This window comes from Pteropus alecto, unplaced genomic scaffold (assembly GCF_000325575.1).
Source record: "Pteropus alecto unplaced genomic scaffold, ASM32557v1 scaffold11, whole genome shotgun sequence".
NCBI lineage: Eukaryota > Metazoa > Chordata > Mammalia > Chiroptera > Pteropodidae > Pteropus > Pteropus alecto.
The window spans coordinates 8,214,604-8,242,346 of NW_006431956.1; the positions used below are offsets into that span (position 1 = coordinate 8,214,604).

Below are 27,743 nucleotides of genomic sequence, written 5' to 3' on the forward strand. Positions count from 1 at the left end.
TAGTTAAAATGATATTCGCAGCACATGCTGTGTAATAGCACCAAACTGCAAATCACCCAGATGTTCATCAACGGGAAATGGCCAAATTAATTTCATTCGTTCATTCGACACAATGCAGGGAATGCTCACAACGTACTAAACACCATTCTTGGCCCTTGTAGAACTTAGGTTCCAGCGGAGGAAGGCAAATCAATTTGTGTGTGTGTGTGTGTGTGTGTGTGTTGTACTAAGCACCATTCTTGGCCCTTGTAGAACTTAGGTTCCAGTGGAGGAAGGCAAATCAATTTGTGTGTATGTGTGTGCACGCACGCACGCACGTGTGTGTGCGTGTGTGCGTGTGTGATTATATACTATGGCAGTTGATCAGAGCTACGAAAATGAAAGTGTAGAACTGTATGTGCGTGTGTGTATGTGCGTGTGTGTATGTGTGTGTGTGTGTATAATTATTTATATACTATGGTAGTTGATCAGAGCTACGAAAATGAAAGTGTAGAACAATATAACAGTGATAGGAAATGCCAAATTGATACAAATTTCAATACTACATTAGGTGGTCAGATTTTACAAACTGAATTTTGTCCAATTTTTGCCCAAAGTTCCTATGTTGAAGTCCTAAGTAGCTCAGTCGGAGTAGTCCTAAGTCTGAGTAGCTCAGAATGTGACTGCACTTGGAGACAGGGCCTTTAAAACGACAAGTTACCATTAAGCTATTGTGACTGGCGTCCTTATAAGAAGAGAAGATTGGGACTCCCCGGGAGAGGCCCCAGGCGGGTATGCACACAGAGGAGGGGCGATATGAGAACATAGCAGGAAGGTGACCAAACCTCCTGACACCTTGACCCTGGACTCTGGAACTGTGAGAACGTCGATGTCTCTTGTTAAAACTACCCAGTCTGTGGTATTTTGTTGTGGCGGCTCAAGCAAACTAACGCATCAGGTTAGGCCTCACTAGGAAGATGAGACCTGCAGAGATATTTGAAAGACGATCTGGAAGAAGAATATTTGGAGCAGAGGAAACAGCGGCAACGAAGAACTCTGAGTCCGGAGCTGGCCTCACATGTGTGAGCAGCAGCAAGGAGGCCCGGCGTCTGAAGGAGCATTAGAGCAGAGAGAGTGGGAAGGCAGAGTGAGTAATGCTGAGGAAACACAGTAACAGGCAATATTCAAGCCAGGCTTCGAGTATGACTGTGAGGACCTTAGCTTCTGCTCTGAACGAGCTAGGGAGCCATTTCAGGAGGACGTGCAGGTATGAGATGCTTCATCGGCCGTGGATGGCAATGCAAATTGTTGCAACCATTCTGAAATGATTAAGGTTTTTAAAGGATCATTCTGTGTCTTCCCCCTCCTTTCCTTCTCTTCCTGAACAATTCGGCCCAAAAGCCATCAGGTAGCACAAAGCAAAGTAGGCATTCGCGCTGGCAGAACAGAGAGATGGAGCCGTGGTGACCCAGCATGGGTGTCGGAGCCCAAGTGAGCTAAAGAGGGCATCCGGGGAGGAAGCCTGTCCACCACGGGGTGTCAGAGACCAAGCAGGAAGAGGGGGGCATCTGCATGGAGGGCTGGCCTGACATGAGGTACCAGACCCCAAACAGGATGAGGAGGATGACCTTGTGAGTGGTGCAGTATGAGGAATCAGATTCTGAGGGCCTATGGAAGACACCTCTACAGAAGGATGGTCTGGTGTGGGGAATCAGCCCAAGTTGAGCATCTGTGTGTGGGAGGCGTGGGGTGCAGCCGGAAAGTGCTATTAGAGCCCACGGTGGGTGAGCAGGGTGTCTATGCGAGGGAGCGGGTGGTGGTGCAGATGGAAAAGTGGTTACAAATAGTGAAATATATTAGAGATAGCAAGAGCCAAGTTTCTCATGGTTACAGAAGGGAGTTATAAATACATAAAAGGAGAAAGTTAGAATAAACCTTGTGGTGTTGAAAGGTAATTGGTAAAAACTCTGGGTTTTCAATATATATGGTTATGAAAATAATCGAGATGTGGATGTGTGTACACGTACACACACACACACACACACACACTCCCTAACTCTGTCCACTGAGAGGACTGGGGACAATGACACCTCAAAAGCAATGAGCACTCCTGGCACCCAGATCATGGCTTCTAAATATTGTATTTCACTATAAGGAACTAGGGCTCCTTGGAGAAATGGCTGATTCCAAAGCTAGTGCAAGAAATGTATAACGTGTATCTGGAACATTTTCTTCTACTGGAAATCACAGAACTGTTAAAAGAACGACAGGTTAAAAGGACACAGAAGCTAGCTTGAAGGGGTTTCCCACATGGCCATATATGGGGCCATTTGTGTATTGGGGAAAGTTGGGGCATAAAGACAGCAACATACTCCTAAATAATTCAGGAAGATAAATGTTCTTCATACTGTTCTTAAAGTCTTCCATAAGTTTGTAATTTTTGCAAAATTTAAAAATGATTAAAAATAGGAATTAAAAACAGGGACTTAAACACTTGTACACAAATGTTCATAGCAGCACTATTCACAGTAGGCAAAATCTGAAAACAAACCAAATGCCCAATGGATAAATAAAATGTGATATATAAAACAATGGGGTATTACTCAGCCATAAACAGGAATGAAGTAGTGATACATACTACAGAATGGATGAACCTCGTAAATATTATAAGTGAAACAGTCACAAAGTTCACACAGTATGACTCCGCTTATATGAAATATCCAGAATAGATAAATCTACAGAGAAGGAGCAGCTCATGGTTGCCAGGGGGTGAAGAGAGTAGGGACTATCGAATGACTGCTTGATGGGTATTAGGTTTTCTTTGGGGATAAAAATGCTTTGAGACTTAACAGAAGTGATATTACATAACATTGTGAATGTCTAAATGACACTGAACTGCACATGTTAAAATAGTTACTGTTATGTTAATTTACCCCCCCCACCAAAAAATAATTAAAAACAAATAAGTCAGACAGAGAAAGATAAATACCATATGATTTCACTTATACTGGGAATCTAAGGAACAAAAGAAGCAAACTAAATGAAAACAGACTCACAGATAAAGAGAACAAACTGGTGATTGCCAGAGGGGAGGGAGGATGAGGAGACTCAAGGAAAAAGGGAAAAGGATGAAGGAGTATAAGTTAGTAGGTACAAACAGTCACCTGGATTTTGAGTATAGCATAGGGTATTTAAAAAAATCTAAAAAAAATGTGTGTGTGTGTGTGTGTGTGTGTGTGTATACACATACATATGTGTAGAAATATAAAGAATAGCAAGGAAATAGAAACCAGAAAATTCAGGTCAGCGGTTACATCTGGGAAAGAGACGGGGAATGCCTTTCATTCTTGGGGGAAGAAGGGGAGAGATAATTCCAGCTGCTATATTAAAAAAAATTTGTGTGGTGGATGTAATTATAGAATTTCGTTAGAATCTACTGCAGAAAGCCATTTTCGAGCTCATGGCATATTGGACCAGGGTGCTAGCAATGAAAGGGATATGAAGTTGTTGAATTCTGAATATATTCTGATGGTAGAGCCTACAGGAATTCCTTAGGCACTGGATGTAAGTAAGGTGTGAAAGAAAGGAATCGTTAATAAGTCCAAGGATTTTGATTAAAATAATACAGTTGCCTTCAATTCACATGGGAAGGCTGCAGCAGAGGCTGAATAATTAGAGTTTATTTGATTTTGGTTGGTCAAGTTGAGTTTAAGATGATTACAAGATAACTGAGTAGGGATATGAAGAGGCATTTGGATGCAAGTCTAGGATTTGAGAAAGAAATCTGGGCTGTAGATATAAGATTTGGATGTTGTCAGTGTAGTGACAGTTAAAACTCTTATAGAGGACAAGAACGTCAATGAAGTGAGTGAGACCCAGAAAAGAAGAGGAACAGGGACTGCGCCCCAGGACAGGTCCATGTGAAGTATGAGAGAAGAGGGATGTTCGCCTTATGGTACTGAAGGGTACTGACTGGTGAGCAGCATTAACCAGTGGAAAACCGTGAGTCTGTCTTTTTGCACTTAATGTGATCCCTGATACGCTTCGTTTCAAGTCTACCATCTTGCTATTTGTTTCTACTCGTCTCTTCTGTATTTTTTTGTTCTTGTTCGAACTCTGCCCTCTTTTAAACACAAAAGTTATTTTTTCATTTTACTTCTTTTTTTTAGCTATACATTTAGCTATACATTTTCTGTATTTCGTTCAATGGTTATTCTTGGCATTGTTACATGAATACTTAACAGTTTCGGATTCTCCCTCAGAGACCCCACAAGGAACCAACCCCGCCAACATCTTCATGTTGAACTTCTACCCTCTAGAATTACAAGAGAATAAATTTCTGTTCTTTTAAACTCCTCCCCCCTGACCCCAGTTTATGGTAATCCACTAAGGTAGTCCTAGGAAACTAATACGATAATCAATAAAACAACCCAGTAGAAGAAAAGTAATTAAATTTCTGGCGTTGTTTTCTTTTTCTTTTTCTCTGTCTCTGATATTGACAATGACCTGTAATATGGGGAAAGGATTTTTGGTTGGTTGGTTTGTATATCTGTTTATCACAGGTATCCACAAAAGATAATCAAATTTCTAACTATGAAATCAAAAATAGAAAAATATTGAGAGTTAAAGGTAATACCAAATCCCTTTGGCTGAAAGACTGGTGATCATAAGAACATGTGCCAAAATATAAAGCAAAGGAGACTGACAAAGAGATTCGCCAAGCTGAAGAATACATCGAGCTTGAGAGGGCAACGTGAAGCGAAGAAACTGTCCACGTAATTAGAACAGCGCAAATCCAAACTGCTACTGATCGCAATGATACCACTGACGGAGCACTATCCGGCACGCTACGAATCGCTTTACGACCCTACGGCAGGACATATTATGATCCTGATACCTGAAAGAGAAAAATGGAAGCTCTGAGCATTTAACTGCAGGCATGTCGCATGTCACATGGGCACGGGGCACAGCAAGGATTTAAATTCCAAGTCCGTCGGCTGCAAAATCTGTGCTCTGAATCCAAGCTTCAAGGCTCCCTATCTCATATCTGCGGGGCGGGGGAGGGGAAGAGGGAAGCAGGAGAGTTTTGCTGTAGATGGATATTTAGGATTCCTATCATTTGCTTGGGAGAGGATTATACATGATTTATATGATCCTTCCCTAAATGCTTCCTGAATCAATATTTAACTTAATGTTTGCTTTTTAATGTCGACTTCCCTGAAAGAAATAGGAACCTTCACTTCTTATGGGATACACCCAGAGTGCTTGATGGGTCCCTTCTTTGAGGCAGAGCAAAGCTTTTTTGGGAAAGTGAGTAAAGGCAAGTTGATATAATTGAGCATTTGTAGCCATATGAGAAAAAAAAAAGTGTTTGCAAGAAAAAACCTGCAATACCTGCAAGCAAGAAAAAACATTAATTAAAACTCAGTCAGTCATAAAGCAGCAATTTTTGAAAACGTATTAGTTTGAAAATCAGGTGTTCTTTGTAATCGATTTTACTTGGCCTGAAAAAGGAAAATACAGGGCTAGAAAAAGGGCTCAGTGTGGATTCCTTTAAAAATCTTTATCTTTTTCAAGGGAGGAATATCCATTCTGGTTGCAGCAATTACGAAGTGCAAGTTCATGTCCTTCCACTGAGTACGAGACCTCCTTAAGTCCGGTGAGGCTTTTCCCCCGGACTGCTATCATCACTGATTGTCGGCCTCGAGTCCCGCCAGCTCACTGATTCAGTGCTTCAACTGACCACACGTTGACATCTGCCATCACCCAGCTCTGACAGAGAGAGATAAATAGCTGAGTGCAGTCAGCGAGCTGATAATTCCACTGCCAACATCTCACTTCTCGAGTGGGATCATGGCACATTTCACAGGAGAGATGGCTGGGAACGGATCTGCAAGGCACCTTGGGGACAGAGCCCTCTAGACTAGAACTTCCAGTGCCAAATGTTATAATATCCAATCACTGTGGCACTTCCTACAGAGCTGTTACAGCCAGGACGCCTGGGCAGTTAAGAGATTCTATTGGCAGGAAGTTCTAACATTCTCCTTGCGTTCGAAGAGATGATAAAATTGATTATCTGAGCTCACGTGTAAGGCCGGCACTCAACAATCACTGCACAAACACGCACATGGTGTTTGGGATGAGGCCGGGTGAGAAGCAAACTGAGAAGAACACGGGTCTCCGTTTGTCTAGTGCTTTGCTCTGAATTTGGAACAGGCTGCTCTTCAACGCAACCCTTATCGCTGGAAGCTCTGAATGAGAAATACACCTCCAAAGAAAACAGTCACTAAATCTACAGTTACATAAAAATTTTAAAAATTGAAAAAGAATCATTTTAAGGCTTTTTTTGTCGGTGCTGGATATGTTGTAATTCTGGTCCTTCGAAGTAGCTAATCAAGACTATTTCTCTTGCTGAATTCCTTCCTGCACAATTGATGTTAATTGTTGTTGCTATAAATGATGTTTGAACGATAGTACATGCTTGGTCTGCTTTATGGTTATTTATATTTCTAAGAACTTATTATACTGTAAGAGCAGAGAGTGGCTGTATAAAATAATTTAAAATGATATGGCCGTTTCTTTACGGATTATTAATGCTCATTAAGTGAATTTTAATGAGCGCCCACGCATTAGTTAATGAGGACAAGGGAAAGGAGCGGGATAAAGGAGAGCACATTTAAAAGGCCCCATCTTCCTGTTACTATAGCGCCGCTCATTTCTGTTGTGTTTTATTTAGCATAAAATCCCCTCCACTTTGGTCATTTAGGACACTCTCAGCTGCAAGAAACAAAACACAACTCAGAACGGCATAAACGGCAAGGACATTTATTACAGAGGTAGGCCTTCTGTAGAGTCAGAGAACTCAGCAGCTAGACGATACCGCCAACGATCTGGCCTTCTCTTTTCTAGGATGACTGATTTGTCCAAGTTTGCTAGAACTTTCCAGGTTTTGGTCAAGTCTAAAGTCTGGGAAACATCTTCGGTCCTGGACAAACTTGGATAATTGGTTACCCTGTTAACAGTGTTAGCTTTAGTCCTCGGGCTGTGTTTTTGATGCTAAAAAATGATTACCTGAGCTCTAGTCCTCATCATTCAAATGCACTGAGACTCAAGGGTACTTCTCTTCCTGCGCCTCTACATAAGAACACATAAAATGTCCTACAGCCTATCCAACATACTTCCCCCAAGTCCCATTGGTCAGAACGACAGGACAGCCCCTGTCCTCAAGCCCTCATTGACTAAGGAAATGGAATTGGCATGGCAGGCTTAACCAAGATTCAGCCCCCTGCGGCTGGGGAGTCATCTTCAAAAGCATAGTAATGAGGAGAATAAGGTAGAAAGGTGTGGGGTGCTAATGGACTTGGGTAGTGTCTGCATAGCAGATACTGTTGGATTCCTATGGGTTTTATTTTTTTAATTGATGATTGACTCCCCACCCCGGGGGGAAGGGGATCTCTTCCCCATCCACATCTGAGGATACCTAGGGGAGGGAAGAAATGGGACCTTCCCAGGTGACTCAGACTCCTCTCCTCTCTGCATTGTGATTAGAATCCATAGCCATACAAGCTAGACTTCCCAGACTTCAGAGAATGGTACCAGTATTTCTAAAGTTTGACTCTCCAGGAAAATCAGACTCTGGCTTTGCAGACCCAAGATTAATTCTCTATAAATAAAGGCCTGTTTCCTTACATTGTACCTTTCATATGTTCATATTCAGTAGCATCATTATCCCATCTACCAACGATGGGTTAAACTATCACTACTTAACAAGGTATCAGACAGGGAGAAGCCATGTGGAGTGGGCATGGACCAGGAGTCTCACAGATGTGTTTTTTGGTAAGCTACCCGAAAGACTGTATTCAGAAAAAGCTAGTCAATAAGAGGCGATAAAACCACCAATTTATGTATAAAATATCCTTCAACTGGAGGGAACGTTCTGCCTTGTCTTCCAGAGCCAGCAAGACTCATTTAGAATTCATTTTCAATTTTTTTCCCAGATTCTCAGTAGCCAAAACATTGGATTTAAGCCTCGATGCTCTTGAGCTGTGATAGCATTTCAGAGACAGACTAAAGTAGTACCTCAGTCACAGGTTGAAAAAAATTTGAAATCGAAGGTGTCAAACATTAAAGCAAGCCATTTTTCTACCTAAACTGGTAGATACATTTGTGAGACTTAAAAATGACTGAAGTAACACCTTCAATATTTTCAATGAAGTGCAATACAATGATCCTGTTAGTTGCTTTTTCAAGATGTCTTTGCCGAGGATTTTTATCTGCAATTACGCCCCCTCCACAGAGGACCTTATATGCCACATCTGCCGTATCATTGCATAGACAGTGGTGAATGTCCTTTGCAAATGCAAATATTTGCAAAATAGTCTCAGAGTAGGCGGGAATGGAGTTTGCTGATAGTTTCGAATAATTAAAGGAGCTCCATGTGCAAATGTCAAAATAGGAAAAAAAAAATTAGCAGAAAATAGGGCAAAGTGACAATACAAATGGCTAGATCTACCTATTATCACTTGCTGTACATCTCACAAGACAGCTGACTCCCTGCTCTGTATGGGTTCCAGCATCCAGTGATTTATTGGGTAATTCAGCATTTGCCAGTATGTCTTGTGCTAATTAAATGCATCGCACTCTATTCAGAAATGTCACAATTGATTTGTCTTCTGCAAGCACTGACTTTATTTCAATCTTCTGAAAAAGATTTTATGAGCCCCAGATAACTTATCCTGGCACATTCATCTCCCAGGGCGGCGTCTGTGTGTGAGGGCAGTGAGAAAGGAAACCCTCAGTGAACATTTGATACGAATACCTTTACGAACATCTTATTCATCCGTTATGTGCCATCTAGCTGAGAAACAGCATAGGTATAACAAAATTACCAACTGCCCCGTTAGCCTATAAAAGCATTTAAACATGACGGAAGTTAACGTAAAATGATATTGGCAGATCTTATGGGATGATGTTAGCTCAATCCAAAACACATGCACTTTGAAACTGTGGTTTATTACAAAGTTTTCACTTATTCGCAAATTGATTTTGACTGAATTTTGGCTATTAATTAACTCGCATACAGGAGGAAATCACGTAATGTCATTTCAGAGGCAGGGAGAGGAGAAAAAGCAGCATGGTGTTGCTTTTAGATTTTAACATGTCTTGTACTCATGTAGGATAACAAAGGTCACAGACGGACTACTAGCCTGCACCCTCTAAACCCAGTTACAGCCTCCGTGTTCAGTGTCTTCACCAAGGATGAACCAAAGGGAAAATATCCAGCTTAATCCAAGGAAAATAAAAATTCAGACCCAAACAGCCACTGCTTATGAATTGATAATCTGCCCCACACCAAAAGAAAGCAGACCATATATGTCCTATTGGTAAAGAGCAATCGTGACATTTGTATGACAAGGAAAAGATTACTTAAAGAAAAGGCATTATGCAATCTTCAGCATGGAAAATTTAGAGGGCATTTTTCTGGAAATTAGAAACTCACTGGCTCATATTATTGCACTTTTCTTCTTGTTTATATTAACATTTGGGTTTGAGTGCAAAAACACAGGACTGAATAGTAAGAACATCGACTTGCAGAGTCCATTTGGTCTTCTTGTAATGACATACTTTTCCTTTGAAACTAAATGTAAGGCTAATCACAAGGGCAGAGCTCTTTATGGGCTCAAGTAGGTACTGTATTGAAACGGCCATTGCCTATTAGCTTCTATCTATTTCAAGGAAAGTCATGTCCATGAGAGACTAATTAATTTATTCAGAGGTCCTCAGAATCAGCCACTTCACCCTGCTTCTAAAACAGTGTAATCAAATATTTTTAAAGTCACTCCATGGGTTTTGGCTTGTGAATAGCTAAAGTAAATCTGCAAATGACTGTAGAAAGTGCTTTAGCAAAAACCACAAAGCATACAAGGTAACGGTTTACCATCTAATTTCTTAGGCCTTTAAACTTTAAGATATACATTTTTTCATTGCACAGAACAGGAAACTGAGATGCGGCAGATTTGTCAAGTGACCCTATCTCCAAGCATACGAAAAGCTGCAAAATGGCAGAACTGACACTTAAAAACCGCCATCTCCAAAGTCCTCTCTTTCTATCGAGGCACAGTTGAAATTGTGTTGGAGGGCTCTACCAAAACAAAATCAAAACATTGTCAAGAAAGATGGATTAATCCAATCCTAAATCATTTGGTTTAACACCACATCTCCTTAAATCCAGAAGTATAGTGGGTGCTGCGGTGTGTTGTCCGGATTTCCCCTTCGGATTGAGATCCCCATTCCCTGCCTGCTGGAAATACTGGTGACTAGCTCAGCTTCTCTCCAGGAACTGCCCTTGGTCCAAGTTCACATGCCCTTCCTGAGAGAAGCCCATATCTAATGGTCGGCCCAGGGAGGAGTATAAAGTCTTGACCCCTTGCCTCAAGGTGAGATGGCTCTGAAGACCAGCTCAGCTTCAGGAATTCCTGTGAAAATCACTGAAGTCTTTGTTATACTTGCATTGCAATTTGACTTCTCCATTGATCCAGTCTGGCTTCCCTCACTCCCTTACAGGTACGGTTCTAGTAAACCCCCCATGATCTAATCTCCATCTCAAAGTCTGTTAACTAGGTCATGTGACCTCTACCGATAAGCATCAGATTGATCGCAAAAGTCAAAGAATTTCACATTGTGGGTGCATAAGAACTATGTAGATACATTTTATAAAGATCAGTTTTACTAATTATTATTTCCCCATTTTTTGGTCACATATAGTTCATGCTTATTTTTTCTGTTCTAAAATTAGATGCAATTATTTGGGTTGTAAGCTCACAGGCAATAAAACAATACATACAGAGTGTAACGGATCGAAAATACACATATATTTAAAAGTTTAACCATATGTTTTGGGATATTGCCATTAAAAAAAAGCATGAAAAGTTAAAGTGGTTTTAGTCAGTTTATAAAAGTTATAAAATGTGAATTGAATATATATGTATATATATTTTTTGGGTTGGGGGGGAGGTTTATCCAAGATTCCAAAAACAGTTTTCTAGAACTTTAGGGGAAAATATGAAAATAGATATAAGAGAGCACCCAATTAAATTATCCAAGTGACGGTAGAAATAGAAAACAAAAGTAGGTTCTTAAGAAATTAATGCGTCTGCAGATAACAAATCTATAAAAAGTGACTGCAAGACAATCATCCAAATAAGTTCCAAAAGGGATTTGTGAAAATGCAGTACTCATTCATGACAACAAAGAAACACCGAAAAAGAACAGAAGGGACTATTTTAATCTGAAAAGAATGTCTCCCCAAAAGCCATATTTAATTGGGAACTGTTCAAAGCTTTCTCCAAACTGAGAAAAAGACAAGGATACCTGTTCATAATTCCATCGAAAAGTATCTAGTTCTAGATAGTGTGATAAGGTAAGGGGGAAAAAAAGCATAAGAATTAGAGAGCAAAAAATAAATGTTCATTATTTGCAGTTAACATGATTGTCACACATGGAAAACACGAAAGAAAATAAAACTATTAGAATCGGTAAGTAAATTCAGCAAGGTTGCTAGCTCCAAAGTCAATAGATAAAAGTCAATTGTGTTTTAAGACCAACAACAAATAAAAATGGAATTTAAAAAAATTATACCATTTATAATAGCATCAACAAGCATAAAATAAGTTGAAGAAAAATCTAAGTAAAGGTATGTGAGATTTCTATTCTGAAGAACACAGGACATTATAGGGAAGAATTATATAATATTCAAATAGATGGATAACTATATCACATTTATAGATTAAAAAATCAATATTATAAAAATGAGCTAAAGCTAAACATATTCCTGCTTTATGATCCAGCAATTCCACTCTCAGATATTTACTCAAAAGAAATGAAAAGCAAATATCCACGATGATATCCAATAATATTCATACCAGCTTTAATTATCATAGCCAATGAGTGGAAATAACTCAAACATCCATTAATAGTAGAATCGATAAACAAATTGTGGTATGCTTATATGCTAAAACACTGCTTAGTAACAAAAGAGACGACTGACAGACAACATGTGCAACTCAAACATCGTGATGAGTGGGAAAACAGACGCAGAGAATACATACTGTGTATTTCCATTCGCATACGATTCTAGAACAGGCAAAACTAATACGTAGTGAGGGAAAGCAGATCCGTTTTTGCCTGAGGTTGGGGCAGAGAAGAGATAGACTGGAAAAGGTCACAGAACTTTTTGATGGGATTGAAATGTTCTCAAAACGTGATTTTGGGGGTGATTACACAGGTAAATGCGTTTTTCCAAACTGAAACTATACACTTAAATGGGCGCACTAAATTTTACTTCAGAAGTCAAAACTGTAAAAAGTCACTAGCTACAAATGCAGATAAGAACTGATTCTAAATAAACTCAGGAATTCATTCATAAGGTACATAGCAATTTGCTAACTCCATGAACAAAGAGATCCTGAAACTTTTAGATGGATATTTGAAACTCCCTATCAGGATTCTAGCAAAAAAAAGAGATGACGCACTCAAATTAGGTCATTTGAGGAGAATTTAATAACGAATTTTATTATTAAATAATTTATTTAAAAGACATAGGCAAAATACATCTGAGAAAACCATAAAGGGAAGTGCAGGACCCCGAGGGTTATCTCCTTAAGACTAAAGGGACAAGAAGGGCGTGGTGATCAGGATACGGAAGAGAATCCTATGGACAGACAGGTCAGCCTGGACGGGGCCTGCAGGAGGGAGGTCATCAGCCAGAAACAACCTGCAGTGAGGCGTGAGGGTGACGGGAATAAAGACCCAGACTCGCCCTCCTCCTTTCCCGCCTACCTTCTGCTAGGGACCCCCTTTGATGAACACAACCGGGAGCCAGAAGCAAGGATGCTCTATAATGTTGTTGGTACAGATCAGCCTCTTGGCTACCAAAGCAGAGTGGAGAAGACTGACGCATGGATGTGGAGAGGCAGGTGGACTATATGGCGCATAACTTCCAACTTTCCCCAATCCTCTCGCTGCCCTCAGTTCTTATTTAATAAGTCAACAATGGGCCCCGGAATTTGAATTTGTGAAAGCTATACAGGTGATCCTGATGACCAGTAAGTGTTTAGTTCACTGCACAAAACTACAGGCCTGCGCTGATCATCGACATGTAAAATTTATAGTATAGACAGACGCACATAAAAATTTCATGAGATTCGACCCGTAATTATATTTATTTGTAGGTTCCATTCACCTAAGAATGTAAAAAGGCACTGAATATTTATAATGCATGTTTTCTGGAGGTCTTCGGGAGCCAATACCACAGCAGAAGGCACTTCAGTGACAGTTGGAAAGTCCAAGTCCGGCAAATGGGACACCTGGAAAGGTGGAGTTAGGCTCCTTCTTCTCTACGAGTGAAGAAGTTTATTATGCAAGTCTTTATCCTTGAAGCTTCCTAGAGAGCAGACCTCAAGGTCACAAGAAATGGAGAAATCAGCAGCTTCAGGCTACTCAACTATTCAAGAGATAAGATGACAGAGTCATCAGATAGTCAGGGGCAGGGGCGTTTTTCCATAAAAGTAGCAGCTATTGGGTTTAAAGCAGAGGTCCCCAACCGAACCCCCCATCCTCGCACCCCAGCCTGGCTTGTTAGGAACCGGGCCACACAGCAGGAGGTGAGCGGCGGGGTAGCAAGCAAAGCTCCATCTGTATTTGCAGCTGCTCCCCGGTGCTAGCATCACCACCGCAGCTCCACCTCAGATCATCAGGCATCAGATCTCATAGGAGCACCAGTCCCTGGTGCGAAAAAGGTTGGGGACCGCTGGTTTAAAGGGTTAGCTTTGCTCAGGGTCATTCCTTTATCTTCTGTTGCAGGGGAAAGGGGCGGGATCTTGGGATCACTAAGAGGGGTCCACTCACTTCCCAGACTTGTTCAGTGGGTCCCTGTTTCATTCTGAGCCCTTTCATAGAGGGAGAGATGGGTACTTGTTCTCAGGTGCCAGGCAGCAAAGTTCAAGACTTTTCCCTAGTGGCAAGTCACATGACATGCCCTTAGGCTTCTCCAGATTAATTTCACTGACGAAGTAGAGTAAGAAGAGAAACATTCAGCAAACTTCAACATCGGCACAGACCAGTCAGAGTTTCACAGATGTATTTTTTCAGTAGTACAACAAAAAAAAAGGCCCTGTTTTTACTTTTAAAGTACTTAAAAGGAAAAAAAAAATAGCACTGAAATTATAATATGAATTCTGTAAAGAATGCACTTCGAATGTATTTTTATCTTGAATTCACGTAATAACAGTATGATGCATACCTCGTATGAGAAGACAGTTACTAACACATCCACAATGCTTCCTTTTTCATTTAAATACCATGGTAAGTAAATGCATAACATTTTTGTAGAGGAATAGTACATAAATATCTTCATCCCCAAAATGACGCAAAATGTAAAGCAAAGTTTTAGGTAACATGATGTGTTTTAAATGTTTCTAATTTTTCCCAAATATGACATCAATTCCAGTTTTTTTTTTTATTTTTAGAATAGTGGATATTATTAATTCCACCCTCTAGTTCCTTTTTGTTCTCCGGATCAGTATCTGACATGTCTATTAGCAAAGGATCTGTTTCTATAGACAAGGTAGCTACAGAAATTTCTGAGATCAGGGAATCTGAATAGGGGACCACAATTAACCGAGAGAGAGAGATGCATGAGTCAGCTTCTATGAGATCAGTATAGAGGAAGCGATTTCTGTCATGTGGCCATAAGGGACTTTGCTCATCTCTAGTGCTCAGGAGGGGAATAAAAGTAATCGTTTGCCTGTGGATGTTCCACTTTGCTTCACTATAGACACAGCCTTAGCATTTGACACAGAAGGGGTTATGATGACAAATGCAGACATCGAGTATTATATTTGTCTAATTATTTACACATTACAAATCAGGCTTAAAAACTATGAAATATGTTCTTCCACCTTAACGGACATGCATTCAAAATAATAAAAAGGAAAACTATATGGCTTCTGTAACACTGATAATCAGTAAAACGGCAAATGACTAAATTTAATTATTTTTGTTTATGTCAGGATATTTTAGTGATGCAGCAGTGAGTCATTAGACTTATAACTCAAAACAAATTATTCCATAGTTTTCTTATTTTCCATCCTACAAAATCAATAATCATGTTGTTATGATGAAGATATATATGTACATAATTTGTGTTCAATTGTCAGTAATCACCTAAAGAACTGTAGAGATTTTCAATAATATTTGAATATATTTTCATCCAAAATGTAAATTAATGTAAATGTAAAAATATCCAAAATGATTTACTTTTTAACAATATTTTCTTCTATAATAGAATTATTAACTAAAATAAAGAGAAAATACTAATTACATTTAATGTGTAGCAAAATTTTCAATTTAATCAATTAAATGTAACTAAAGCCTTAAGCAAAATTATTTAAACATTTATTTTTTGATAATTTAATTAAATCCTATTAAATGTTTTTAAAAATAAATCTGTGAATTCCAGGGTTCGATGTTCATTTAACTGCCATTGTAAAAAAATAATATCATACTTCACACACCTAGACCTCTATATATGCAAAATCAAGAGTGGGATGAGCTATTTGGTGTGGCAAAATATTCCTCTGCCAACACCTGCAACTATTGTGAATTTTATAAAACTTTGTGAGTACCTCCAAAACTATGGATTGGAAAAGGAAGAAAAGCCGAAAACTGGACTGTAGGTTCTACTGAAAATTACACTCATTATGCAAGAATTTCCTGTATTCACGGCATCTTAGAGGAAAGATTTGGTAACTTAATTTATCTTCCCCTGAATTAACAGCTTCCACTATTCAAAGCCCACACTCACCTCCCATTGTTTTATTAACCAGCAAACCCACAAATCTCTAGGGCATTCGATGAAATTGCCTTTACTTTCAGGGTGAGAAAGCAAGAAATGTTAAGTAAATTTCCTCTGGGGCCTGAAGGTGTTAGCCACCAATGCAGATGTGTAGGATTATGGATACAGCTGTGCCCATGCTGAGCACAAGCCTTCATCCTCTGCTCAGCATGGGCACAGCTGTATCCATAATCACAGTGGAAACCACTGTGACCCATCCTATGAGACTATTACGAAATTATACAAAATAATTTTTTCTATAATAACAAATATGTATGTTACAGATGAATCGCTTATAGGTGCTATGTAGTCCCCAGCCCCAAATGAAAAACACAATTCAACCAAACCCCAAAGCTTGGATTTTGAGTTCAGTGTTTTCTTCACTAATAGGTCTCTTGTGGGGGGCAGGGACGGGGGAGGGTATACACATACATATTTCAATATCAATTTCTGCTTACATTTCCAGATGTGGGGGAAAAACTACTTTCTAATTTACTATAAAACTTCTTTATTCAAGGCTAAATCACTATTTAGCTTAGAATCAGAGCCAATGAAAATGGCACCCCCCCCCATGTAACTCAGGACTCAGTTATCTCTTACTTTCCTTGAATAATATCCTTACTCCTAATGAGCATTCTAAACAAACCGAGGCTTTTATCTAAGCATAAACAATAGCAGAGAGCGAGTATTAAATAATATACTGCTAAAACAATCTACTCATTTCTTCCTCATAACCACCTATAAAGACTATGAAGTATTATCATCACCTCCATTTCATAAATGAGAAGGACAAGACAGAGTGGTTAACTTTACTTGCCCAAGGTCACACAACTAGTGTGGCTTAACCATGACCCAAGACCTTGTCCACTAGATTCAGGGCTCATTCTCATCTTTTTTTTTTTTTCCTGATAGACATATTTACACCTCGAATTTTCTACTCAAACAGCTCCCCTCCATTAACTCCGTTTCTATTTCAAGTCCTTGCCCATCCAAGTTACTATTTGAAGCTTGGAGTACAACGTTGAAGCCTATTAGTAAAACTAATAAGGCCTCATTTCTGATATAGATCGCTCAAATAAAAAGGATGAACTCTCTTCTCCATCCCAACATAGAAATGAACAAGGAATTCAAACAGAGATATAAACACATTTCTCTACAGAGAAGCACTCATAACATTAGTTTATATCACTAAGAAGATCAAGGAATGCCTTGGAAGATTAATGGAATTAACTTAAAAAAATGAAATTTCCATAAAGTGGAGATTCTCATAAGGTACAAAAAAGAAACTTAAATGTGATTTATTAATTTTTTAGAAGTGAAACTTTAAGACTCTCTGAAACGATGCTTAGTACAAGGAATCCTGTGACAAAGAAATAGGAAGTTACTTTAAAAAATGCACTGAGGAACGCAAAGATCCAGGACCGCTGCAAACCTAACTTTTACTCCACTGTTGACCCATTTTTTGGACCTGTCCATGCCTTTCTGCAACTTGACTCAACCAAAGGTTTAACCCCAACCAAATGATTGACCTTTACTCGAAGAGTAAATTATCACCTACAGAAGTTGGTGATTCAGAGATGACTCACTGGTGGCCGCTGTCCGTGAGCACTGTCTCACATGGATGGACATCTGCTTCGTGATTAACCTCTGCTATGCGCTCAGCCGACTTGGCAACTGAGTAAATGATTCACGAGTGAAGAATGTGTTTTTTCTCCTCTGCTACTTATACTGTCTGCACCGAGGGAGAATGCCATGGCAACGAGAACAGAGAGAAGTGATGGAAAGAGGCTGCTGGGTGATGACAAAAGCATTTTTCAGGAAGTACTAAAGCTACAAGAAATGAATATGAAGCAGAAATTACGTCTTAGGAAGGAAAATAATAAAATGAAAGGAGAGGAAATACTCAAGAAAGCTGGACCTTTAGGAGAAAGAATAAAATTTTATGAACGTAAGACAAAAACGAGAGAAACTTCTGGATAACAGAATAAGTAACAGCAACAAAATCCACAATTCAAAGATTGCTGAGGCCATCAACTAAAATTAAGTAGTTTTTCAATCACATCTGAGCAGGTGTGATTTGCTAACCAAATGTCATAAACCATCACCATCATCTTCCGGCAGCATCTAATAAACGTCAATCGTGCTTGACTGGGGGAGTTTCTGTTCGATTTTTGTTTTGTGTGTGTGTATGTGTGTGTGTGAGAGAGAGAAAATTTCACATTCTTAGTTTTTACCTAGCACATCACTTTGGTACGCATTAAGCGCACACAAGTTTGCTAGCTGTTTTGTTTGGCTGACAAACATTATCATGTGTAGGCATATAGAGTAAGAAAAAAATACTCAGAAGCGGTTCAAAATATGTCACTGAGTAGCTACCTATTCCAATGCGTCTCAGCAGAACATATTAAGGTGTACACAATCGAGATGGCTTCAAAGAAAGCAGCTACGGCTGCGTTTAACATCTTCACGGTGAGGGGAAAACCTAAGCTCTAGTCCGTTCCTGAGAGGCCTGAACAGAGGAGAGAATTCAAGATCATTTTTAGCGACGGGTTAAAGAGACGCAGTCCAGTGTCCTGGGGGAGCGGAGGCCTCCGGGCAGGGCCTCGGCAGCCTACCTGAGAACGTGTAAGGATGCCTGACCTTCTGCTAAGTGCTGGAGGTAAGTGGACCCATGGGCTGCGGTACAGGAGGGCATCAGGGAAGATGGAGGGAAGATGGCTGCAAAAATCCACACTGGGGGTGGAGGCTTTGGCACCATGTTTTAGAATATTCCAGAATGTGACGCTCTTTGCTGACGATTTTATTTTCTTTGGGCATGGAAATATCGGGGCGGGGTGGGGGGGAAGCATTGGAATGTAGGAGCAGGCACAGTTGGGACTGTGAGAGACAAGTCCAATCCACGTTGAAGGTGGAAAATCTGAAAAGAACGGTGATCGAGGCAAATGCAATCCTGTAACTATCAAGTGCACCTGATTTAAGGGAAAAGACTTTCCTAGTAGTCTTACTCCCCTCCCCTAACTGGCCGTTTGGTCCCTCAAGGCGAGCCACTGACGACTTTCCCTTCGGGGCTTACAGATACGGCACAGAGCAGCACGCCCCGAAAGGTAGAGAAATGAAACCACTAAGCCTGTGGACCCACCGAAGCTGTCATGACCAGCGTAAACACCTGCCCTGGAATCAGTTTGTCTCAAGACGGCAACGGGAGGTGGCAGAGGGCATTGCCGCTCCAACCCGCAGCTGACTTTCTGGTACCAGAACAGGGTGGATGGGGGTAACGCCGGCAAAGACAGGGGCGAGATGCCGAGGGTCACAAATGGCGACTTTTCTACGGCAAGCTCTCAGCCAGAACGGATGCGGGAGGCGATGTGGTCTCCAGCCGGGCTGATGTCTAGTAATTGGTCTCAAAGAAGCAACAATTACTTTTCAGGTGTCCTGTCGATGAAGACCTCGATACATGCTGTACTCAAAAAAATGTCCCAACTATTTGTTATCTGCAAATCCATTACTTTACTGCAAGGAGCCTATCTATAGCTTTTGGCCCTAAAACACTGAGATTCACCTCGTTCCTGTTAAATATCTTCCAAGGGAAGAACAGAACAATGGAGCAGAATATGACTAAGCCATCGGTCAGGTCGCCTCTGTGACTATTTCAGCAGGCCCTTTGTCCCCTCTTGGTCAGCATTAACCATACCGTCCAATTAAACCTCGTCCTCAGGGATTCCTTTCATACGAAAATGCAATTCTCTCCAAGATTCTCCGCATTACCTAATGGCCTGCATAGAGTCAGTTTGATGGTCTCTGGCTGGTTCCCAGGGGACAAATTGATCACCATGGCAATAGTCAGAGGCGCTCGCCCTATAGAGGGGTGAGGGGCAAGGCAAAAATCACAGCGCCGTGGAAGAAGCCTATCTGATTATTTCTGATGCTGTTGCCGATTAGGCTGTTCACACACACACACACGCACACATGGCCCATGCCAGAATGCAGAATGAGGCCTATGGTCGGAAACCTAATGGAGAAGACATGCCAATTTCTAATTCGGCCCCACTGCCTCTGCTCAGGTGGTTGGGGTCAGTGCTCTGCAAATAAGACCTGCTCGACCCCAGGAGAGGATGCTGACGGGCTGGATCCCTGCAGAAAGAGGAGTGGACTGAAATCAGTCAGCCACTTCACTGGCAATACAGGAGCAGGAGAATCCCAGAAATGTGATTCTTTGAAAACGCTCGAGAAAGTAATGTGAGCCTAAACCGAAATGCTACTATAATTATAAATGGTTACAGTTTATAATATTTTGCACGGACTATAACAGAATAAACTAATTTAAGTATTTTTTCTGCTGTACTGCCCCCAGATAGATTTATGACTTTTGAGACACCTTGGAAGAGAATAATTAAAATATGGACAAGGGAGAAATATAAAATATATATATACCTGTATCATATAATAACATCTAGAGTATAACTTAAATGCCCAGTGGCCCAAATGAGACCAGAAATCTAGTTTCCTACTGTTGTGTAAAACTGGAGTGTTCACACTGAACGAAGCCGGGGTCAAACTGTTCCAGGCTGAAGTCAATGTTTTTGCATTGTCTTTATCACCTGTTATAAGGCACACACAGACTTTATTACTCTGCACCTTCAGAGCGAGCATGCATGCACAGCCATTACTACCCTTGAGTGTCGAGGACAATCTTGGGACAGTTCTCTGCAGATTCAAGGGAGAGACACATCTCCTAAGCTCTCAGGGACAGTTCCCACCCTTGTCAGGTCAGAGGCCAACATGCAGCCCCATATGACAGGAAAGGCACGGGCTGGCAGTCAGATTGCTTCTCGGGGGGGCTCACTGCACTCGGTTCTGGATAGCGAGATGGTCCCTGCAGGATTTAATGAGCTGGCTGAAAAATCGCACTGAACCCAACTACAGAACAATTCCACAATTAGAAGGTGGAATCGTCTGTTCTCTTTACTTTTCTGTCACATTTTTGTACTGGGTGTTAATAGGTCCTTCAGACTCTTTTTAACTAACCCCTTAAATAGACTACAATTAAAGAATTTCAATGGTGCTCTACCGTAGAGGATAAATCGTATTTCGTATCCGTGAAAATAAAACTTGTTTTCTTTCCTATTTCAGAAAACCACTATCTTGCATTAATTTGTGTTAAGATAAATGTGAAACTGACATGGCATTTTTTCAGGAATTCTCTTTATTTTAAACTGCTACCATTTAAAATAAGTATCAGCCTCTTGGTTACTGCGATAGTAGTGTAGATTTGACTTATTTACTTAATCTCCGATTCACAGTTTCCTCAACCACTGAAGAAATTGAAATCTGTTCGTCTATGCCATGGGTTAGCGGTGAGAATTACATGTTTGGCATGCCATAGTTTCTCAAAAAATATGTTACCTATTTTTCCCATTCAGTAATAATCTTTCTGTCAATATTTTATGTTAAATATTCTTAAACAAGATTCTTTTTTAGTTCTATTTGCTATTTCGTGAAGACGAAATGCAAAAAAAAAAAAAAGAAAGAAAGAAAAAAAAAGCAGTTTTTAAATCCTTGGACCCATAAATTTGTGAATCTTTGGGAAACTGATTAAGGGGATGAAGGCACAACACACTCATCTATAAACCTCATCCCAGGTCGCCCGCTCCCTCTTCCAAATCAACTAAATGTTCTTTCTCCCTTCAAATGTTTCCATTCAATTGCTCTTGATTCCGAGTGTGTGGGGACATCCTAAAACAAGATTCCGCCCAAATCCAGAGCAGCTGGGAGCCAAGGCTCACTTCATTTGAAGAGGTCTGCTGTGACTTGGGAGGAGTGTAGCCTTTAGAGGGAGGCGGATCTGGGTTCAAGTCTCACTTCTCCCACGTCTGACTGCGTCATCCCCAGCAAGATGTGCAGACTTGCTCAGTCTGTTTTTTTCAATTGTGCCGTGGGTCATACACCCCTCTTCTTAGCGCTGGCAAAGACTCGGTCACACTGAGCTAATGAAGCTTAAGCTCCAGGGCCGCTCACTGCCTGGGTCTCTTTAAGACCCTGGACCTAATTCTGTATTTGTACTTTTTATTCCTTTCCTTAAATGGACTTCCCTACTTGAATAAAATCCAGGCCTCACAAATCTACTTTTGTACAACAATTAAACAGGATGAGAAATATGAGATAACTGGCCCATCGCAATCATTGAATAAATGGTATTACTGTCGCCAGACTTGCAGGCCTTATCTTGGGCCTTGCATTAAGTAAATGCAGAGAATTCTACCACATGATGGTATTACTTGCAAGCTATACAAAGTTTAACTCATCCCGAAACATGTCACCACAAGCTGCTGAGATGCCTTGACAAACCTCTAGGGACACATTTGGTTTCAGCCTTAATATCCAATGTGTAACTATATTTGGGTATATTAGGGAGTTAGGCTGCGAGTGAGCGAATCACCAGGACGGGTCACCATAAATGTCAAGGAAGAAACATAAAAGTCAAGGGCAAGGACGCCATCTGCAAGTGTCCCAGGGGAAGGCCACATCATGGAGGGGATGGGGAGGGAATGAACAAGAGCCAAGGCTGATGCTTTCCGTGTGCTCAGTGTGATGCTGTTGATTCACAATGTGTTCTGTCATCCATTCATATCAGAACCACCTAAAGAACCTCAATGAAAACATAACCTCCTTGGCCCGACCTGAGCCTGCTAAACCAGGGCCTCTGGAGGTGGGGGTCCAGGATTCCACTTTGTTTAACATGCTACCCCACCCGAGTGATTCTGAATTCCGGTGAGTTTAAGAACCCCTGCTTACAGGTTGAACCTGAAATAAACTGATGAGACATTTTTCAGTATTCCATATACGTTCCTGCCTGGCTCAGAAGATGACCAATTTTCTACTGACAGTAAACCCTTCTCTTCCACATAAGAGATGAGGGCCTGGTCTGTCCGTTTTCTTTCTTAATGCGTCTACCACAACTGTAGATAAAGAGCATGCCATTCAGAAGTGTATCAGAATTTCTGCAAGATCGGGTATCTCTTTCTTTATACACGGCGGATAAGATGGTTTAACGTGAGCTGCAATGTGGATCCACTGAACGAAGGGAGACGATCCTACCGAAGAAGGTGGATTACCAGCCATGAAAGCCTGAGACGAGGTTGCTAGTGAAAAGACGAAATGCTCGCTCTCTGATTCTGACACATTCGAACTTGTCAATAATCTGAACAAAGATCTAGAAGCATGCTTAGAGGGTGCAAAACTGTGAAGGTGTTTGAAATGCCCAGAAAGGGATCATGAGGGAGCTACAAAGTAGCTCCAACAGGCAGGAATGAGAGCCGGAAAGAGACAGGATCATGGAACTGAGTGAGAAGAAAACCAGTGTTGCTTCAGGAAATGTCACGGAGGTCTCAGGTTTTGTTTTGTCTCTGAGCTAACACTGTCAGTGCTGTTACTGCCACTCTGATGCATGCATTTTTCCTTTTCATTTCAGTTCTTAGAATAGTTTCACTCTCTTCTACGCTGTTCAAATGCTACGTTTGGGAACGGATTCTTTTCCGGATGACATTTTAAGAGGAGACACCATCGAATGACCACGCAATCGAAAGGGGATCGCTAAGGTGGCGAGGAGTCTTAACTAACGTCTCATCCATATGACAGCCTCGTCTTCAAGGGATGGAGGGTCCGTAGCCGTACTCCGTTAGTGCTAGACAAAACCACGAGACCGGGACAGCTGTGAGACGGCGTACTAACTGTAAAACAGCAGCAACGAAGGAAATCCTGAAACGCCTTCAACAATGCAGTGGATCATCCGGGATGGAAGTGAGCTTCTCGTTGCGAAGGTAACCAAGCACAGTGTAAATGATGAGCCCTTTCAGAACTACTACAAAATGGATTTTCTCTACTGATTTTTTTTTTTTTTTTTTGAGAGGAGTGTGGATAAATGAGGTGCTTTAAACGCCACAGAGATGTCTACGATTCGTCTTAGCTGGCTCAGGGTTTTGGCAAAAAGTAACTAGGAGGAGAAGGAAAAACCAAAAGGGGCGGATAGATATTTGGTAAATGTGGATGAGGCACGTACGAAGCGCCAGATGCTCTGCTGGGCACTGGAGATGCGGCAGGAAAGCAAACCCCGCATCAACCCCTACTCTCACGGGGCTTCTAGTCTACTGAGAGACAATTACGCCAGGGGGCTGGTCCTTTCCTCCTGCTATGAGAATGAGGAATAACGTAAACGGAAGCATAACTGTGCCAAGCAGGACTTATTTGGATGGATACATTCAGTCTAAATATATCCCAAGTTTGCTTATCAATGAAATCTGACCCATAGTAAGGTTTTCTCCAAAGCACGGCAGTCTCCTCATTTTGAGGGCGCATTTTCGGGCCCCATCCCCCTTTAAACATCCCCAAATGACTCTCTGCCTCTATCAATGTTGGCTTCTTCACAGGAGGCCACCACCTACCAGATGTTACATCCGTCACTTTAAACGAGTTCCCCTTGACATACTGATTATTTCGGGTTTTTTTGTCTTTTAGCCAGAACCTCCTTAATGTATTTTCTTGGTTCTCTCAGTGCGTGCAGGGTTGACGGTTCTAGGACTGCAAGATTCTCTCTCTCACGCGCTGTTTGCGGTCTCCAACTAAGCGAGCTTCTTGAACCCTGGCTCTGTTCACCTCGCTTTAGGAGAACTTCCGACACTTCCCCAAACCCCAATTCCAGTACTGTTTCAATTTACTTTTGAAACTTCTAAGGGAGACTGTCTCTTCACGGATCACAGGCTCCTCCGCCAGTGAAGGGCTCAGGTGCTGAGTCCTACATAATCAGATAAACCCCCTACTTCCTCTCTGCTTTTCTTTCTGGTTTCTGCCTGATTCTGTTCAACTCCAGGAATCAAGCTGTTGGGCTCTGAAGGTCAACTGTGAAGGTGTTTGAGTTAATAACCTCGCCAAGCCACTCTACACTGACCCCTAGCCTCCCAGTGCACTCATATTTCTCCCCTTGGAATGAGATGCTCAGTCATCTGCCAGGGGACCTCGCCCAGACGGTCTCTGACTTGAACTATCTGAGGGCTCTTTACCAAGCTGTTAGGGGAGACTAACAGCCCACATAGCTCATGCTACATAAGTCACTCTTGGTTCAGGAAGGCTGCTGCATTCTTGCCAACCAATCAAACCAATACCTCAATCACAGAAGATTAATGTCCCTTTGCTTCTATCTTTGAAAGGGAAAAATAGCTAATGTGATTCTCTCCTTCATAAAGGCCTCTATGCAGTAAGGCCTGGGATTAAATTATACAATCATGACATCTATCTGTTTGAAAGCCTGTCACTCTTATGCTACATTTGCCAACTTGTCCCTTTATCAGAGGGGCTCAATACTGTGAGATGTGGAAAAGGGAGCAGTATGATGCGGGGTAATATAATTCTAAATACCATCAAGGCCATAAAATGGGGAGTAAGTGATAAATAATTTATATTTATCAGAATGACAGACTCTTATTACAAGTTCAGCAATATGATATCCTCCCGTACAGCACAGACATGGACGGGGAAAGAGATCAGAATTTCAATAGTTTGCTAGGATTGGACTGAATTCCTCTTTAAAGGCCTATGAACCTGGTATGAACCTCATGATATTTTTCTCACCAGTCCCTAGAAAAGAGAGGGCTAGTCTTCTCACAAGACAGTCAGCCGGCAGAACAAAGAAATCCAATTCAACAAGATAATGTGGAAAAGATAAGAAAACGGGGCAATAATAAACAGGGCTAATGCGTTATCGTCGCTTCTAATCTTTTCTTCATTCCAACTCTACCAGCATAAAGCAGAGATGTCCATTCATTCCTTTATTCTTAATTCATTTCTTCATTCATTCACTCACTGCCTTAAACGCCGGGACTGTGTAAGAGATTGTATTAGGAATTACGGATGATGCAACAAGGAGATACAACGCTCACCTTCAAGTAGTTTATCCTCCAACACCGCACCCTGGACTAAACTTTGGGAAGCATAACTCTAGCTGTAGAAAGAAAAAGTGAGCGTGTGCCTCAGCTGAACACAAATTACCTTTTTTTCACTCCCCTATATTGATGGTATCTGGCTAAATCAGAGTGGTTCCCCCTTGAAAATGTCTTCTTGGGACCAGGTTCCTGATTTGAAATGCAAACGTTCAAATCTTTTCATTTCTTAAGCAGTTTAATCAGAGCAAAGTCATTTCTCAAACGATCAATTAGACTTTAATACATTTTTTAGGACAGATGCAGAAATAGCCCATGATCTGAAAGGCATCTCTCTCGGAAAACAAACTCATCTCTACACACATGACCAAAACTCCAGGTCCTTCCCCTTTTTTTTTACTCTCATACATCAGCACAGTGTAAGATATACTTATTTTTAGTACAGGCATACCTCAAAGATATTGCCGGTTTGGTTCCAGACCAGTGAAATACGTCAAGTCTTGTAATAAAGTGAGTCGGAATCTTTTCGCTGCTGGAGGGTCTGGTGCTCAATTTGTAAAACACGCAACACCTGTGAAGCACAATGAAGCAGGGCTGAGGTACGCCTGTAAGGACTTGCGCACGTGCTTGATTAAAAACACCTTTTCTGTCTAAGGTCCGCTATCCTCTCTGAGCAAAGGAGTGGCAGCAGTTCAGCTGTGTATGCGACTCTTCTACCACCTGGCCAGCTTTTCTTTTAGGGTGGGCTCTAGAGATTATTTTTTGGTCCAAAGCGTTTATTTACTAAATTTACACTAAGCTCAGAATCCACTTTTTTGCAACATTTCCCCCCCATTGCTGAAGCTGCGCTCGAGATGGGAAGGCTGAAGGACATGGCAGCGGCCGCTAGCTACCAAATTTCAGTGACTGTGAGCAGAGGTGCTGGGTTGGTCCCCTTCCTTCCAGCAGTGACACTGGGGGCTTTGGGCCACATGAAAGAAGAGAGTAGCGCTTCACCACCATAATAGCTTTCAGAAGAACCCACCCTCCACCCCCACCCGCACCCCCAACCCCACACTCACATCCTACCTCATTCCCCGCCGGAACATAACCTTGATATTGAATTAGGAAGTGAATTAGCAAATTTCTCAAAAGCATCCAGCACACCAAGCTCTTCTTTGCCTCCAGGGCTGGGAATGGCCTTTCCTTCCCCAACCCTCTCCTGCCTCCAAAGCCCTAACGTATCTTTCAAAACGCAGTTCGGGAAGCAACTCCCACGCTGTTTTCTACATCCCAGGCCACCTCAGCGGAATCGACTCCTTCCCACAGCGAGCTTCTCAATGCAGCTGCAACGACGTACACCATTCTCTTACAGCCCAGGAGACGGCCTAAAACCCAGGCGCCCCAGGCCCGCCGGCCTCGCGGAGGCGGGGCGGTGGGGAGGACCCGTTTCTTGTTTTTTCATCTTCCGGGGCTGCGTGCATTTCCTGGCACCCGGCCCCGCCCTCAGACCCAGCTGATTTGTGCTTCCCTCACGTGTCCCTCCGCATCACCAACTCGTCTGCCTTCTTCATTCCCTTACTGGGACCCTTCAGATTACACCAGGCCCACCAGGGTGGCTCAGGTTAATCTCCCCATCTCCTGAGAGCCTTCAATTAATCACCTCTGCAGAGTGCCCCCTGCCTACAAGGTGGCACACTCACAGGTTCTGGGGATAAAGACAGACACCTCTTTGGGAAGGGAACATTATTCTATTACACCTCCTTCAGAAGCACCACTCTCCTGTTTCAAATGGCCATGTCAGGCGCATAACACTTGGGGACATTTTGTTTATAAAGGTCTCCCTAACAGGCTATTGTCTCCTTGGGTCTTTACATTGTTTCTCCAGCGCCTGGAATGTGCTTGTTACTTAGCAGTTGTTCAATAAATCGAACTGAATGTTTGTAGGAAAGAAACTCAGGGAA

At 41.6% G+C, this 27,743-nt stretch overlaps 1 long non-coding RNA gene across 2 annotated transcripts in view; it reads right to left on the reverse strand.

The window, feature by feature from the left end:
* Window positions 1-27,743, reverse strand: part of LOC107195323 — a 435,673-nt gene that overhangs the window by 320,291 nt on the left and 87,639 nt on the right. For both annotated transcript variants that reach the window (XR_003044793.1, XR_003044794.1), the window contains one exon: window positions 26,252-26,371. This is a non-coding gene — a long non-coding RNA (uncharacterized LOC107195323). The remainder of the gene's footprint in view (window positions 1-26,251; window positions 26,372-27,743) is intronic.